The 17,864-nt window shown below is 46.6% G+C and overlaps 1 protein-coding gene across 8 annotated transcripts in view; it reads right to left on the reverse strand.

Moving 5' to 3' along the window:
- Positions 1-17,864, reverse strand: part of ZnT63C (zinc transporter 63C) — a 122,629-nt gene that overhangs the window by 67,634 nt on the left and 37,131 nt on the right. The gene's annotated exons all lie outside the window — the stretch shown is intronic.

Below are 17,864 nucleotides of genomic sequence, written 5' to 3' on the forward strand. Positions count from 1 at the left end.
GGGCCACCGGGACGTTGACAGTTGGTATTAGGGAGGGGGGGGGTGATGGGAGTACACGCCCCCCTTATGACCATCCCCCACCAGCGGTAGTCACCGGGAGCCGGTGGCTGAGCGGATAGAACACTGTACGCGTGATCCTGTGGTCCTGGGTTCGATCTCGGGCGCCGGCGAGAAACAATGGGCAGAGTTTCTTATAGCCTGACGCTCCTGTTACCTAGCAGTAAATAGGTACCTGGGTGTTAGTCAGCTGTCACGGGCTGCTTCCTGGGGGTGGAGGCCTGGTCGAGGACCGGGCCGCGGAGGACACTAAACCCCGAAATCATCTCAAGATAACCTCAAGAAGATAACCCTGTAAAGGTTGGTGAGGCTGGCCCCAAATACCTGACCTTGGGAAGAGGTGCAAGGTGTTAGGGAACCACAAGTTTACTGCTGTTTCATTTATGTTGACCGAGAAGCTTAACCCGCGGGTCTAGCTATGGTCATGTGCGCAGTATCATCCTCACAGCGCACACGCTGCGCAGATTACACCGCCACACACTCTCTCCCAACCGGATATCCGCTAAAAAAAAAAAAAACACCAAGGGGACCAAGGTCTCAAAAAAATTATCAAAATAGGTCATGTCCTGTCCGCTAAACTCTGCCGCGGTGGCTGTTTTTACTGTTTTTATTATTAGTATTATTATTATTTTCTACCACAGACGTGGCCACACATTTACAATGCTAACCAGCGTATATACATTTTCTTCTGTCCTCCATGGACAGGGAGAGAGATGTGTTAAACATATAGTTCAATGATTTATTGAACAATATAATATATATATTATATTATAAATATTATATATATGCACACACACATCTACATACATACATACATACATACATACATACATACATACATACATACATACATACATACATACATACATATATTTATGTCTCTCCTACTTTGACAGGGTATGATATACCTGGTTGATGGGGTTCTGGGAGTTCTTCTACTCCCCAGCCCGGCCCCGAGGCCAGGCTTGACTTGTGAGAGCCAAGATAGTTACTATAGAAACTAGTGTGTTATTAAGCACTTGAAATTGAATTGAAATAGAAAAAAGTTTATTGAGGTAAAATACCCACAAAGGGATGAGGCAGCTCAAGCTATTCTCACCTCGTTCTGTACAACGTGTTCATACATATATAGACACACATCACAAACAATAAACATATTACCGAACATTGTGAGTGATTAAACACTTAACCACCGAGGTGACTAAGATGTTTTCACAAGCTCAGGTTATAGTTACATCACAACCGATGCATTACATAGTCAATCGTGGGCACAGGTGTCCAATATATCAAGTGTTCCAGTACTTAGAATGTTCAAAGTTCAGCATATCTCAACGCAGGGGAGGGGGGGGGAGAAGGAAGGAATTATCAAGGGAAAGCGCCAAGCCATTACGACTATAGTACTGGGAAGGGGGTCAGGATAAGGATTTGGGATGGGACGGGGGAAGGAATGGTGCCCCAACCACTTGGACGGTCGGGGATTGAACGCCGATCTGCATGAAGCGAGACCGTCGCTCTACCGTCCAGCCCAAGTAGGGGGGTGGGGGGAGAAAGTCAGTCAATATGGGATATTCTACAATAAAATGTTCAGGAGAGTTCATGCTTTCCAATTTAACACAGTTGACACGTGTTGTGCTCGACATTTGAGTTTTGAGAAGGCTGCCAAATGCGTCTATATTCCAGGCGTATTCTGGCCGCTACGACATCACATTGCCGGGATCTTGCTCTATTAGTTCCATATATGAATGTCTACTCAAGATATTAATCATAATATTTAATACTACAGCTTTCAGGTCTCTGAATTTGTTAGGTCAGTAAGATTTATCAGATATTTGGTTAAGTGTTCTCTCTGTCACTGCTAATGAAACACCCACATTAATTTCTACTACTGGTCTACTACAAGCTGCTTTTGCAAGTATGTCAACAGGGTCATGCTTTGAGATGCCAACATGTGATGATATCCAATAGAATTTAATTTCAAATCCGCTTTCTTTAGCAGCAAAAACATTCATTCGAATACCTTGAGGTGCTTCCGGGGCTTATAGTGTCCCCGCGGCCCGGTCGTCGACCAGGCCTCCTGGTTGCTGGACTGATCAACCAGGCTGTTAGACGCGGCTGCTCGCAGCCTGACGTATGAATATCACTGACTATTTTCTGGCTATTTTTCTACTATATGCGTTCAGTGCCAGGAGTGTACTCTGCGAGTCGCAGTATATAAGTCCACTGCCTTTGTCTTTAAACAATTCAGCGGCAAGGTATATGGCTGCAAGTTGGGTTTGGGTTGTACTTGCCCAGTCATTGACGCGCTTCATTGCTGTATGTACGAGAGAAGATTGTTTAATATATTCTTGAGGTTATCTTGAGATGATTTCGGGGCTTTAGTGTCCCCGCGGCCCGGTCCTCGACCAGGCCTCCACCCCCAGGAAGCAGCCCGTGACAGCTGACTAACACCCAGGTACCTATTTTACTGCTAGGTAACAGGGGCATAGGGTGAAAGAAACTCTGCCCATTGTTTCTCGCCGGCGCCTGGGATCAAACCCGGGACCACAGGATCACAAGTCCAGCGTGCTGTCCGCTCGGCCGACCGGCTCCCTTTTATTACACGCACATATACGGTATATACACATATTACACGCACATCCGGTACATCGTTCACCTTCTACAGAGCCGTCGGTATAGCACTGATACATCGTTACCCATACCCTGAGTACTGTGTGGTGCTGCTCAGTGCTGTTGTGTTAACACCGTGTTCACTATCTTTCTTGGGTACATTTATTCCCCTGATAGATCCCAGTTATCCCATAAAGTAACTGGTTGATTAATCATGGAGTTGGGTACATGTTTAATATTTTAAATGTTGCCGTGGTAAATATTTACTTCTAATGCATTACAGGTGTGTGTGGGGGGGGGGGGGGCTCCACCCTGGCACCACACGGCCACTATTGGGGAACACTACACTCACCGTCACCGTCACCATCACCACACAGGTATAGTGACACTACATAGTTACACTTCCCACCACCACTAGACAAGCACTTAGCTATCAATACTCACTTATCAGTGTTTACGAGGTAGTAAGGTCAAGCTCTTTATGCACCGTCTAATTATAGCGTTATATTTAAACTATTCTACTGTTCAAATTCTTTGTCGAACCTGGCCTTAAGCTTGTGGATAGAGGTGGCTTGATAGGTGGATAGAATGTACAACTTCTTTAAGTGTATTCCATTTGTTGACCATCCGTACAGGGGGCATGACCATCCGTACAGGGGGCATGACCATCCGTACAGGGGGCATGACCATCCGTACAGGGGGCATGACCATCCGTACAGGTGGCATGACCATCCGTACAGGTGGCATGAGTCCTTACATTCCTTGGGGCTCACATGTGTTTCCAGCTTCCAGGAATGTCTCTTGTCATACTTCCAGTGTGAAAGAGGCCGTCCTTGTCCCCCTTGTCCACACCACCGTCACCATCTGTATCTACAGAGACAATGTCCAAGGTTGGAGGCCTGGGGCTAGTCTCACTCAACTTCCACAGATGAAGCATGTGGGGCATGGGAGTGTCATAGGTCAGACGGCATTTACTCTAATACCAAACTTAACAAAAATATTCACATCTAACAGCCTACGTCTGTCTCAAGTCTGACATATTGGCTGTGCTGTCCGGAGACGTTTTGACAATATCAGTTATCGTGTTCTTTATCTCTGTATGACTAACCATCCTGTGTGATGGGGACTTTAAGCCTCGTGTAGCCTCGTTGACACACTGTACTCGCCTTCATATAGTCTGCTGCGCCTATCTTGAGGTTATCTTGAGATGATTTCGGGGCTTTTTTTTTAGTGTCCCCGCGGCCCGGTCCTCGACCAGGCCTCCACCCCCAGGAAGCAGCCCGTGACAGCTGACTAACACCCAGGTACCTATTTTACTGCTAGGTAACAGGGGCATAGGGTGAAAGAAACTCTGCCCATTGTTTCTCGCCGGTTGTTTTAATAATTGTTGAGAGAAAGAGGAGAAGGTGTAGGGAAGGAGGAGGAGGAGGGTGGTAGAGGCAGACATTACCTGCAGGATGATGTCATGGCCCCGCACCCACCTGTGATGAGAGAGACTATCTCCACACCACCACCACTCACCAGGGGGGCGGAGCCCACACATCGTACTACAAGATACGCAGTTATGAGACCCCGGCGGCGGCTAGGTGCATATATCGCACCACAACAGCTGATGGGGGAGGTGGTGGCGGGGGTGGTGTGGGCGGGTTGTTTACACTCTTAGGGTGGAGGTGAGGCGTGCATGTGGGTGACCTACCTGGCAGACTACCACCCAGCCCCAGGCCACACCCACACACTGGTCACCTCCAGGGGACCACAGGGTCACCACAAGCACCGGGGCGGCCAAGGGGGAGCACAGTGGACGCCTGGGAGGACGTACACAAGGCCACACCAACGGGAATGTGAGAAGAAAATTAAGGTACATCATATTCTCGCGCGCTAGCCGCACGCACACACACAAGCACACGCAAACAAACGCCTTCCATACACAATGGAAAGACCCGGCTGAATCCCCGAGCGGGACATGAACTATTTGGGAAGCATTTCCTTTGACCTCATGCCTCTGTTCACTTAGCTGTAAATAAGTATTTGGAAGTTGCTGTTGTGGGCTGCTTCTTTGGACTGTGTGTGTGTGTGTGTGTGTGTGTGTGTGTGTGTGTGTGTGTGTGTGTGTGTGTGTGTGTGTGTGTGTGTGTGTGCGCATTAGTACTTTAAGGTACTGTTTGTGCCTGCAGGATCGAGCTGGTAGCTCTTAGACCCAGCCTTTCTGACCATCACTTGTCTAAAATACTCCCAACTTAATTTTCTCTATCATATCTACTACATATATTTCTCCTGTACTTGGTTGATACCTGGTTGATGGGGTTCTGGGAGTTCTACTCCCCAGCAAGGCCCTATACCAGGCTTGACTTGTGAGAGCTTGTTCCAACAGGTTGTTGCTTGGACCGGCCCGCAGGCTCACATATTCACCACAGCCCGGTTGGTCCGGCACCTCTTGAAGAAAACTATGTACTTTTCTCTTGAAGATGTCCACGATTGTTCCGGCAATATTTCTTATGGTCGCTGGGAGGACGTTGAACAACCGCGGACCTCTGATGTTTATAGTGTTCTCTGATTGTGCCTATGGCACCTCTGCTCTTTACTGGTTCTATTCTGAATTTTCTTCCATATCGTTCACTCCAGTACGTTGTTATTTTACTGTGTAGATTTGGGACCTGGCCCTCCAGTATTTTCCACGTGTATATTATTTGGTATCTCTCTCGTCTCCTTTCTAGTGAGTACATTTGGAGAGCTTTGAGACGATCCCAATAATTTAGGTGCTTTATCGCGTCTATGTGTGCCGTATATGTTCTCTGTATTCCCTCTATTTCGGCAATCTCTCCTGCTCTGAAGGGGGCTTGAGGAAAGAAAACATTCATTATGACTTTGGACTATCTAATGCAATTATTAGAAACATACAATTTAAGAAATTAATTCAGATTGAGAAGAACTAAGAAATGCCCAGAGACCTGAAAGCTGCAGTATTAAAAGGTATGACAAGTTTTGTAATGATAGGTATTAGTATGGTCAGCACAGTAACCGGACCAGGCAATGTGATGTAGTCATTGTGGTAATTCGCCTTGACTATAGACACATCTGGCAGGTTAGTGAGGCGGAGCCACTACCAGAATACTCAGATTGTAAACTCTGTAATAAACCTTTAATGCATTCACTAGAACACTATATTGTTGAATGTGAAACCGTAAAGGACTTTAGACCTCCTGGCCTCTTGTACCACCAACTGTGTAACTATTTCATTGACTCAGGTGTTCTGGACGACATCCTAACAATTTAGCCAAAATTTGCTTGTCCATTTTAAAGAATGAAGAACAATTTTTTATTATATCTTTAAGCTGCATCACTTATGAACCCATCCCTGCCCTTGTGTGGCAGTGCACATCCCTGCCCTTGTGTGGCAGTGCACATCCCTGCCCTTGTGTGTCAGTGCACAGTAGACAGTTGTTTCCACATATCCATACATTAAAACATTGATTGTAACCATGATATATATGTGCTTCAGCCTACAGTTTAGACCTATTGTCTTGTGTATGACCCTCTGTCCTGCGTGACAGTGAATACCACCATTATCCTCACTTTAATAAGACTATCAATACCAGCATTATCCTCACTTTAATAAGACTTAATTGAAATCCTCAGATTAGGCAAAATTGTGATAAATTTTGTCAATAAAGATGTTAATAATAATAAACCACACACTTCCACTAAGACTGGCCAGACTGATCATCTGGATGTACGAAATAAATAAAGTCCAAAGTAAAACTGATAATTATTGAGACAGCTTCAAAAGTTGGAGTGCCGGAGAGGGCGGGTGATGGACGGTGAGCGAGGGGCGCCTCACACCTACCAACGGGATATGACTAGAGAGAAGTGTATTGATTCTCCACATTGATGTAATCCCTTGGCATCAAGTACCCGACGCTTTTCAACACCCTCTAACCATAATGGCCAACACCAAACAATAGCCTGGTCAAGAGAGACCTTGATAAAACACTAATGGTGTGTACCTGATCAACTGGGCTGTGGTGCCTACACTGGCCGGTGGTGCAGCCCGTGTTCTTCACTTGCTACACCGAACCCAACCCACCCACCTAACCCAACCTACCGACGCATAGAAAACGGGGATTTTTGTGAGCCGCCACTTTACATAGTACTTTGTAATTGGTAGGTTGAGGCCAATAAGGTGTACAATGCGGGGTAGTAGTTGGGAGGACGGGTTGAATGAGGTGATTAGCCCCCGAGGGGAGGCTGGAGGCCCCCCTGACAACACGCCTGGGAGGGCCGGGGACCTGGGAGGGGAGCCCACACATGCAGGAGTCCCAGGGTGACTGCTGGAGGAGTGGCCCTAAAGTGGATAGAGTAGAGTGCTGGCCACACCTGCCAGCCCCACCACCACCTTGCACGCACACACATGACCCTACACACGCGCCTGCGCACATGCCCCCACTCCAGAGCACACACGTGCACGCACGCACACACACACACACACACACACACTTATGTGTGTGTGATGAAACAACTTAGATCGGGTGAGGACAGGTACGCAGAGAATGACAAAGAGGTGTGTGAAGAACTCAACAAGAGGTTCCGGGAGGTCTTCACAATAGAACAAGGAGAGGTCACTGCGCTAGGAGAGGTGGCAGTAAACCAGGCAGCCTTGGAAGGGTTCGAAATTACAAGAGATGAGGTCAAGAGGCACCTGTTGGATCTGGACGTTACAAAGGTTGTTGGCCTAGACGGCATCTCACCATGGGTATTGAAAGAATGTGCAGAAGCACACTCCTGCACACTTTGCACATACAGTGGTGGGTATGTGGGCCGCTCCAAGCAACAGCCTGGTGGACCAAACTCTCACTAGTCGGGGAGTAGAAGAACTCCCAGAATCCCATCAAGCAGGTATCAAGCACTTTGCTTGCCACTCTCCATAGTGTATAGTAGGTCACTGGAAACGGGAGACCTACCAGAAATATGGAAGAAGGCTAATGTAGTCCCAATATACAAAAAGGGTGACAGACAAGAGGCACTGAACTACAGACCAGTGTCCTTAACTTGTATACCATGCAAGGTGATGGAGAAGATTGTGAGAAAAAACCTAGTAACACATCTGGAGAGAAGAGACTTCGTGACAACCCATCAACATGGGTTCAGGGAGGGTAAATCTTGCCTTACAGGCTTAATAGAATTCTACGATCAGGTGACAAAGATTAAGCAAGAAAGAGAAGGATGGGCGGACTGCATTTTTTTGGACTGTCGGAAAGCCTTTGACACAGTACCCCATTAAAGGTTGATGCATAAGCTGAAGAAACAGGCAGGAGTAACTGGTAGGGCGCTCCAGTGGATAAGGGAGTACCTAAGCAATAGGAAGCAGAGAGTTACAGTGAGGGGTGAGACCTCAGATTGGCGTTAAGTCACCAGTGGAGTCCCACAGGGCTCTGTACTTGGACCTATCCTGTTTCTGATATACGTAAATGATCTCCCAGAGGGTATAGACTCATTCCTCTCAATGTTTGCTGACGACGCCAAAATTATGAGAAGGATTAAGACAGAGGAGGACAGCTTGAGGTTTCAAGAAGACCTGGACAAGCTGCAGGAATGGTCGAACAAATGGTTGTTAAGAGTTTAACGCAAGCAAATGCAATGTAATGAAGATAGGTGTAGGGAGCAGGAGACCAGATACAAGGTACCATTTGCGAGATGAAATACTTCAAGAGTCAGAGAGAGAGAAAGACCAGGGAGATGAAATCACGCCAGACCTGTCCCCTGAAGCTCATATCAAAAGCATAATATCAGCGACATATGCCAGGCTGGCCAACATAAGAACGGCCTTTAGAAACTTGTGTAAGGAATCTTTCAGAACTTTGTATACCACATATGTCAGACCAATCCTGGAGTATGCAGCCCCAGCATGGAGTCCATATCTAATTAATCATAAGACTAAACTGGAAAAGGTTCAAAGGTTTGCAACCAGACTAGTACCCGAACTGAGTACTGAGGAGAGCTACGAGGAGAGACTACGGGAATTAAACCTCACGTCACTGGGAGACAGAAGAGTTAGGGGGGACATGATCACCACATACAAGATTCTCAGAGGAATTGATAGGGTAGATAAAGACAGATTATTTAACACAAGGGCACACGTACTAGGGGACTCGGGTGGAAATTGAGTGGCCAAATGAGCCATATAGACATTAGAAAGATTTTTTTTAGTGTCAGAGTACTAGACAAATGGAATGCACTAGGAAGTGATGTGGTGGAGGCTGACTCCATACACAGCTTCAAGTATAGATATGATAGAGCCCAGAAGCTCAGGAACCTGTACATTAGTTGATTGACAATTGAGAGGCGGGACCTAAGAGCCAGAGCTCAACCCCCACAAGCACAATTAGGTAAGTACAATTAGGTAAGTACACACACCATGGAGTCCCCACCTGAAGAAACACATAAGGAAAATGGAAAAGGTTCAGTTTGCAACTAGACTCGTTCCAGCGTTACAAGGGATGGGGTAAGAAGAGCGCCTGAAGGAACTGACCCTTACGACTCTAGAAAAAAGAAGGGAGAGGGGGGATATGATAGGAACGTATAAAATACTCAGGAGAATTGACAGAGTGGAAATAGACGAAATGTTCACACGGAATAGTAACAGAACGAGGGGACATGGGTGGAAGCTGGAAACTCAGATGAGTCACAGAGATGTTAGGAAGTTTTCTTTTAGCGTGAGAGTAGTGGGAAAATGGAATGCACTTCAGGAGCAGGTTGTGGAAGCAAATACTATTCATAATTTTAAAACCAGGTATGATAGGGAAATAGGACAGGAGTCATTGTTGTAAACAACCGATGGCTCGAAAGGCGGAATCCAAGAGTCAATGCTCGATCCTGCAGGAACAAATAGGCGAGTACACACACACACACAGTGGCCTTGTTCTCAATACATACGAACACGTGTTTCAGTATTACGCTACCTGGTGTGTGTGTGGTGGCCCTGGCGTGTGTACTCACCTAGTTGTGCTTGCGGGGGTTGAGCTTTGGCTCTTTGGTCCCGCCTCTCAACTGTCAATCAACTGGTGTACAGATTCCTGAGCCTATTGGGCTCTATCATATCTACACTTGAAACTGTGTATGGAGTCAGCCTCCACCACATTACTGCCTAGTGCATTCCACCTGATAACTACTCTGACACTGAAAAAGTTCCTTCTTACGTCCCTGTGGTTCATGTGGGTACTCAGTTTCCACCTGTGTCCCCTTGTTCGCGTACTACCAGTGTTGAATAGTTTATCCTTGTTTACCCGGTCGATGTGTGTGTGTGTTGACCAAAAACCTGCAACCCGTCCTCAGAACAAGTCCATTCCATCCAGCGGTCGACCCCAAAGACGCATCCATAAATTTTAACATGCTGTTCATTCAAAACAGGAATTTTCTCAAGTATAAATTAAAATTATTTTACATTTCCACATTGTACATATTTATATGCACTGGTTAGGTTAGGTGTTTAGGTTCAGTTGGCGATTATTTGTATTTGTAGTACGTGGGTGAAGTATTTACAGCGTTGTGATTCGAACAAAATTCGTCAGCAAAGCACTTGTTCCGGAAGTGTTCGAACGTCCTCAGTTGTGAGTCGTGTGTAAACCGTTTTTCATTAATAAACAGCTGGGGGTTTGGCGGGTGGATGGAATGGACTTTAGATCTTTGTTTGGAGGTCGGTTTGGTTTGAGCCGGTCGGCCGAGCGGACAGCACGCTGGACTTGTGATCCTGTGGTCCTGGGTTCGATCACAGGCGCCGGCGAGAAACAATGGACAGTTTCTTTCACCCTATGCCCCTGTTACCTAGCAGTAAAATAGGAACCTGGGTGTTAGTCAGCTGTCACGGGCTGCTTCCTGGGGGTGGAGGCCTGGTGGAGGACCGGGCCGCGGGGACACTAAAAAGCCCCGAAATCATCGCAAGATAATCGGAGGACGGGCTGGAACTTGAGTGTGTGTGTGTGGGTCACGTGGCCGCCACGCGTGGTCATGGCGACGCAGGTAACCACACACGGTGTCGGCGTAACCACAATCCCGACAAATGATAAAGACAATAAGGACGAGCGGCTATTGAGGATGACAGACATTAACAGCTTTGGCCGTGAAGCTGCCTGTGACGCGGCTCTGGAGTTTACCCCCGCTGATAAGGTACAGTTGTGGTGGCAGTGTTGAGTGTTACACGATCCCTCGTTATCGGGACGAAAACATTGTCAACATCACTATCACCTTACTAATTTATGGGCTGGAGCTTCACCAACAATATCCAGCTATGTTTAGCGCCCCAGTCAACAACATGAACAACTCGGCCCCGGGTTCCGACTCCTAGAATATTATTAAGAGCAACGCACCAGTAGTAGAAGTGTTCACTACTGCAGACAAAACTTGCATACACATTTAACAGAAGCACTTAAATAGTTAGATATAGTTTTTAGCCTCAGATAAATTTAGTTTGGTCGCACTAACATCACACACAATTACACACAGAAATCCCAATTGCGTGATGCATCAAATGAACAAATCCACAAGGGCCGTGACGAGGATTCGAACCTGCGTCCGAGAGCATCCCAGACGCTGCCTTAATCGACTGAGCTACGACATGGTCAAAGGAGTTTGAAACCGAAGTTCTACTCAACTTACTGGCTCCTGCAATTAAAGTTAGCGATAGACATGGACTTAAATGCTGCACCCGATGAAGAGTAGAGGTGCCACAGGCACAATCAAAGAGCCCTGTGTGAACATCAGAGGTCCGCGGATGTTCAACCACTTCCCAACCACTTTTCGGTAGAAAGGGGCCACCAGAAAATGCAAGAAAACAAGCGGATGTGTTCAAGAAGCAATGTGACAACTTTCTGGAATATTTGCTGGTCCAACCAGATTATAATGGGTATGTGGGCCAGCGGGACGCTCCAAGCAACAGCCTTTTAGACTAACGGGGTGAGAATAGCTTGAGCTACCTCATCCCTTTGTGTGTATTTTACCTCAATAAACTTATTTCAATTTCAATTTTAGACCAGTTTTCATAAGACAAGCCTAGCCTGAGGCCGGGCTTGGGAAGCAAAAGAACTCTGGGAATCCACTCCAGGTATATCCGCTCCAATCCACTGCAGATTGGAGCGGAAAAAAGCTTCAGTAACGGGAATGGTTCAACTTACCAGGCATCCAGAACACTAGAGGAAGGTCTTGAGTTACCAACATCCCTTACAACGTCCCCCCCCCCCTACCCCTCCCAGCAACCTATTTTTGTCACAAAACGTCCCATTTTCACCTATACTTTACCCCAAGGCCAAAAACTGATAAAGAAAATGGTGGCGACTCGTGAAATTGACATAATGTTCTGTTTTCTGTTCACGGGTCCTTTGGTAGGTTAGGATAAGGCACTTCAGTACGACACTTTCTTCACGTTGGTAACGCTCCAGAGAACGGGCTGCACCTAGACAACTTTGGCCATCTTATATTGGGGTGTACTGGGAACGCTGGAGTAGTAAGTGTGTACTGACAGTACTCCAGTACACACACGGAGTACTGATAGTACACCAGTAGAGTACTGATAGTACTCCAGTACACACACGGAGTACTGATAGTACACCAGTAGAGTACTGATAGTACTCCAGTACACACGGAGTACTGACAACAGCCGGTATCATTTAATCTTTATCAAGACCACTACGTAAGATGTGGCCTCTTATCTACCACCGTTATCTAAGCAGTATTTAACTCAAACGTTTAATAAAGACTAAATTAGACCCTTGAGAGGTAAACACACGAGGGAGGTGAAGGGCGTCACTTTAGAGTGTGGCGGAGCCCACACACACCCTGAAAGAACACATCCCAATTCAAGTATGTTTATTGAGACGAGAAAGAAATACATCTCAAAGGGATAGAGTAGCTTAGGCTATTTCTACCCCCCTCCCCCTCACATCTCAATACCTTGGGCCAGATTCACGAAGAAGTTACGCAAGTACTTACGAACGTGTACATCTTTGCTCAATCTTTGACGGCTTTGGTTACATTTATTAAACAGTTTACAAGCGATAAAACTTGCCATTCAACTGTTGTTATTGTTATAAACAGCCTCCTGGTGCTTCGGTGATCATTAACTGTTTAATAACTGTAAACAAAGCCATCAAAATTGATAAAAAAGATGTACAGGTTCGTAAGTACTCGCGTAACTGTTGTTACTGTTGTTGTTTAAGATTCGCTACCTGGGACAAAAAGTTCCAAGTAGCACGGGCTATGGTGAGCCCGTAACTGCTCCGTGAATCTGGCCCTTTGTCTCCAAGCCGCCCCCGCCGGACACTTACTACAAACACGGGTCTTACCAAAAATAAAAAACTTTTCGAACCGAGTTTCAGAAAGCTGGACAAAACCGGAGGATCAGGGACCAGATTCACGAAGCACTTACGGGCTCACCATAGCCCGTGCTACATGGAACTTTTTGTTCCAGGTAGCGAATCTTAAACAACAGTTACGCAAGTACTTACGAACCTGTACATCTTTTTTTCAATCTTTGGCTGCTTTGTTTCCAATTATTAAACAGTTAATGAGTTCCGAAGCACCAGGAGGCTGTTTATAACAATAACAACAGTTGATTGGCAAGTTTTCATGCTTGTAAACTGTTTAATAAATGTAACCAAAGCTGTCAAAGACTTGACAGCTTTGTCAAGTGTTGCGTTTAGACAAATGAAGGAGCCAGTGTTACTTAACATGGGACTACGGAACTATCCGGCTCACTACCAGTATATGGGACTACGGAACTATCCGGCTCACTACCAGTATATGGGACTACGGAACTATCCGGCTCACTATCAGTATATGGGACTACGGAACTATCCGGCTCACTACCAGTACATGGGACTACGGAACTATCCGGCTCACTATCAGTACATGGGACTACGGAGCTATCCGGCTCACTACCAGTACATGGGACTACAGAACTATCCGGCTCACTACCAGTACATGGGACTACGGAACTATCCGGCTCACTACCAGTACATGGGACTACGGAACTATCCGGCTCACTACCAGTACATGGGACTACAGAACTATCCGGCTCACTACCAGTACATGGGACTACGGAACTATCCGGCTCACTACCAGTACATGGGACTACGGAACTATCCGGCTCACTACCAGTACATGGGACTACAGAACTATCCGGCTCACTACCAGTACATGGGACTACGGAACTATCCGGCTCACTACCAGTACATGGGACTACGGAACTATCCGGCTCACTACCAGTACATGGGACTACAGAACTATCCGGCTCACTACCAGTACATGGGACTACGGAACTATCCGGCTCACTACCACACTCGCGACCTCTTTAAAGTTTCCTCCTACAAGGTTATAAAGGAGCACAACTGGTGCGGAGGGAAATTGTATATAAATACAATACATTTCCTGATAATATTCGTTTTCCTAAAAGGTTGGTTTTGACAACCTCTTCGACGGTGTAGTGAAGCTTCCTCCCGTCAGTAATGGTCCTCCCTTAAAATATAAAGTAGTTCCTTGCTTAGATCATCTATAGGGAGCCGGTCGGCCGAGCAGACAGCACGCTGGACTTGTGATCCTGTGGTCCTGGGTTCGATCCCAGGTGCCGGCGAGAAACATTGGGCAGAGTTTCTTTCACACTATGCCCCTGTTACCTAGCAGTAAAATAGGTACCTGGGTGTTAGTCAGCTGTCACGGGCTGCTTCCTGGGGGTGGAGGCCTGGTCCAGGACCGGGCCGCGGGGACACTAAAGCCCCGAAATCATCTCAAGATCTCAAGAGAGATCTTATCAAACTTAATTAATAATAAAGTTACAAGTTCGTAAATTTTATAGAATTTGCGCTCCATCCACTTGGGGTGGACGGTAGAGCGATGGTCTGCTTCATGCAGGGTCAGCGTTCAATTCCCGACCGTCCAAGTGGTTGGGCACCATTCCTTCCCCCCGTCCCATCCCAAATCCTTATCCTGACCCTTTCCCAGTGATATATAGTCGTCATGGCTTGGTGCTTTCCCCCCTGATAGTTCCCTCCCTCAGTCACTCTGTGTTAAGTTTTATTACGAGAAAATAGGTTTATTTATTAAGACTCAAACTCCCTGACGTTTGCTTATATTTCCAACATTAGTTTACAAACTTTAAAAGTGTGTTATGAAGCATTTGTGACAACGAAGCTTCTAGCTATGAAAACTGATCATTTTTGCACTTACAGACTGGTTTTTTATATTAGAAGTCCTTATTTTAATGTTTTTTTTTCCAAGAGAGAGAGATGGAAGAGAAAAGGAAGATATAACTGAGGTATGGGAGGGGATGGGGGGGGGCGGGTGATTTTGGTGGGAGTATAGCTGGGATGCTACAGCCTGAGAGTTACTGTGAAGACTGGTGGCTGAGACATGGGATGGGAACGAGCATTAAGGAATGCAAACATGGGAAGATGATCGATACTCCCGGTGCGAGGAGCCGACACCACCACCCTGCAATTGGCAATATGTGCGGAGCCCCGGGGATCACTATTACCACCACCACCACTACTACCACTACTACCACCATCACCACCACTACCACCACCATCACCACTACCACCACCACCACCATCACCACTACCACCATCACCACTACTACCACCATCACCACCACTACCACCACCATCACCACCACCACCACTACCACCATCACCACCACTACCACCACCATCACCACTACCACCACCACCATCACCACTACCACCACTACCACCATCACCACCACTACCACCATCACCACCACCACTACCACCATCACCACTACCACCACCACCACCACCACTACCACCATCACCACCACCACTACCACCATCACCACTACCACCACCACCACCACCACTACCACCATCACCACCACCACTACCACCATCACCACCACCACTACCACCATCACCACTACCACCACCACCACCATCACCACTACCACCACCACCATCACCACTACCACCACCACCACCACCATCACCACTACCACCACCACCACCACCACCACCACCACCATCACCACTACCATCACTACCACCATCACCATCACCACCACCTGGTGGTGCTTGTAGGCTACTCTGACTACATGCCCGTACTTCATGACTATTCTCTCTCAAACTGTCCATGTATCCGTCACAACTGCCCCGACCGTCCTCTCCTAACACACTGATACTAATTTAAAATAGAGCACATTACAAAAATCATTAAATTCTTGACATGGTAGGAGACAAAGGTTGGTAAAATTATCATATTTTTCCATTAACATAGATACATGGGAATTTATGCGGCTACTCTGTTGAAGAAGAGGAAGGGTTGCAGAGGTGTATACCTGCAGGTGGAACACTTAGATCCCCATTGATTGATTGATAAAGATTAAGCCACTCAAGAGGTGGCACGGGCATGAATAGCCCGTAAAGATCCCCATCTGGCAGGATGGTTTATATTACCGGAGTATCCTGGTGTCTGTTAGTCACCACAAACTTGGATAGCTTACCACTATCTCATGACTGGAGATTCAATAAGAGTGCTGGAGAGTATGACCCTTCCTGCTCACACAGTTTACACGTGGAGTACTCTCTCTCTCTCACACGCTCTACTACAATTGCCTACAACTTTAAAAAATACATGACAAGGAATGGCTTTGTGCTATTAAAGCTCAGGTCTTCAAGCACTCAATTTCTCAAACATAAGACAGTAGGAAGTTAATACCAGCAAATGCTTGCTGGCTGCAGAGAAGGGTTCATAGTGTCTCATCTTGGATACCATCCCACAAGCATAACCAATCATAACACACGCACAGCAGCTAACTCGGCATGCAACACAACATTTTATTGAACTAGACCTTGGTACACTAAACATTCAGACCTGATGAGAGAAATCACACAAACTCAAAGTCCGAAAAAGTCAGTAGTAAAAATTACGGTATACTGGGCTCGACTACCTGGTTGATGGGGTTTTGGGAGTTCTTCTACTCCCCAAGCCCGGCCCGAGGCCAGGCTTGACTTGTGAGAGTTTGGTCCACCAGGCTGTTGCTTGGAGCGGCCCGCAGGGCCACATACCCACCACAGCCCGGTTGGTCCGGCACTCCTTGGAGGAATAAATCTAATTTCCTCTTGAAAATGTCCACGGTTGTTCCGGCAATATTTCTTATGCTCGCTGGGAGGACGTTGAACAACCGTGGACCTCTGATGTTTATACAGTGTTCTCTGATTGTGCCTATGGCACCTCTGCTCTTCACTGGTTCTATTCTGCATTTTCTTCCACGGTGAGTTCCTGCACAAGGAGAGTCAGCGTCGTCACAAGTTACACTTGGGGTTGACACAAGCACAAGTGTGTAACCCGGATGATACTTGTATGAGGTTCTGGGAGTTGGTCTACTCCCCACGGGAGTTGTTAGCCATCAACAATTCAAATGCCTTTTAATTTGTTTATTCCCGGTAGGAACATTACTGTCAACATCCTATGGCCAAACCCTCCTTATTTTACCGCCTTTCTAATGGACAGTTATTCTCGTCTATCACAAGAGTATGTGGCAACACACTCTTGTGATCATACTACAACATGAGTTGTAGTATGTGGCAACTCTCAGGAACACAGATAACAGAACATCTTTCTGTCCATGACGAGGTTACCTGTGATGAACTAAGCTATGTTGACCAGACCACACACTAGAAGGTGAAGGGACGACGACGTTTCGGTCCGTCCTGGACCTTTCTCAAGTCGATCGACTTGAGAATGGTCCAGGACGGACCGAAACGTCGTCGTCCCTTCACCTTCTAGTGTGTGGTCTGGTCAACATACTTCAGCCACGTTATTGTGACTAATCGCCTGCAAACTAAGCTATCCTCTACAACATCCCACCTGGATAGATCGGGATGCTGTTCTACGGTATATTCACCATCACTATGATACTCAGTCTTCGTACATTCTGCCTTTTACAAGAATAGGTTCTCGTACAATATATTAAGAACATAAGAACAAAGGTAACTGCAGAAGGCCTATTGGCCCATACGAGGCAGCTCCTATCTATAACCACCCAATCCCACTCATATACATGTCCAACCAACGCTTGAAACAATCGAGAGACCCCACCTCCACCACGTTACGCGGTAATTGGTTCCACAAATCAACAACCCTGTTACCGAGCCAGTATTTACCCAAGTCTTTCCTAAATCTAAACTTATCCAATTTAT

The sequence above is a fragment of the Procambarus clarkii genome, chromosome 81, assembly GCF_040958095.1.
Source record: "Procambarus clarkii isolate CNS0578487 chromosome 81, FALCON_Pclarkii_2.0, whole genome shotgun sequence".
NCBI lineage: Eukaryota > Metazoa > Arthropoda > Malacostraca > Decapoda > Cambaridae > Procambarus > Procambarus clarkii.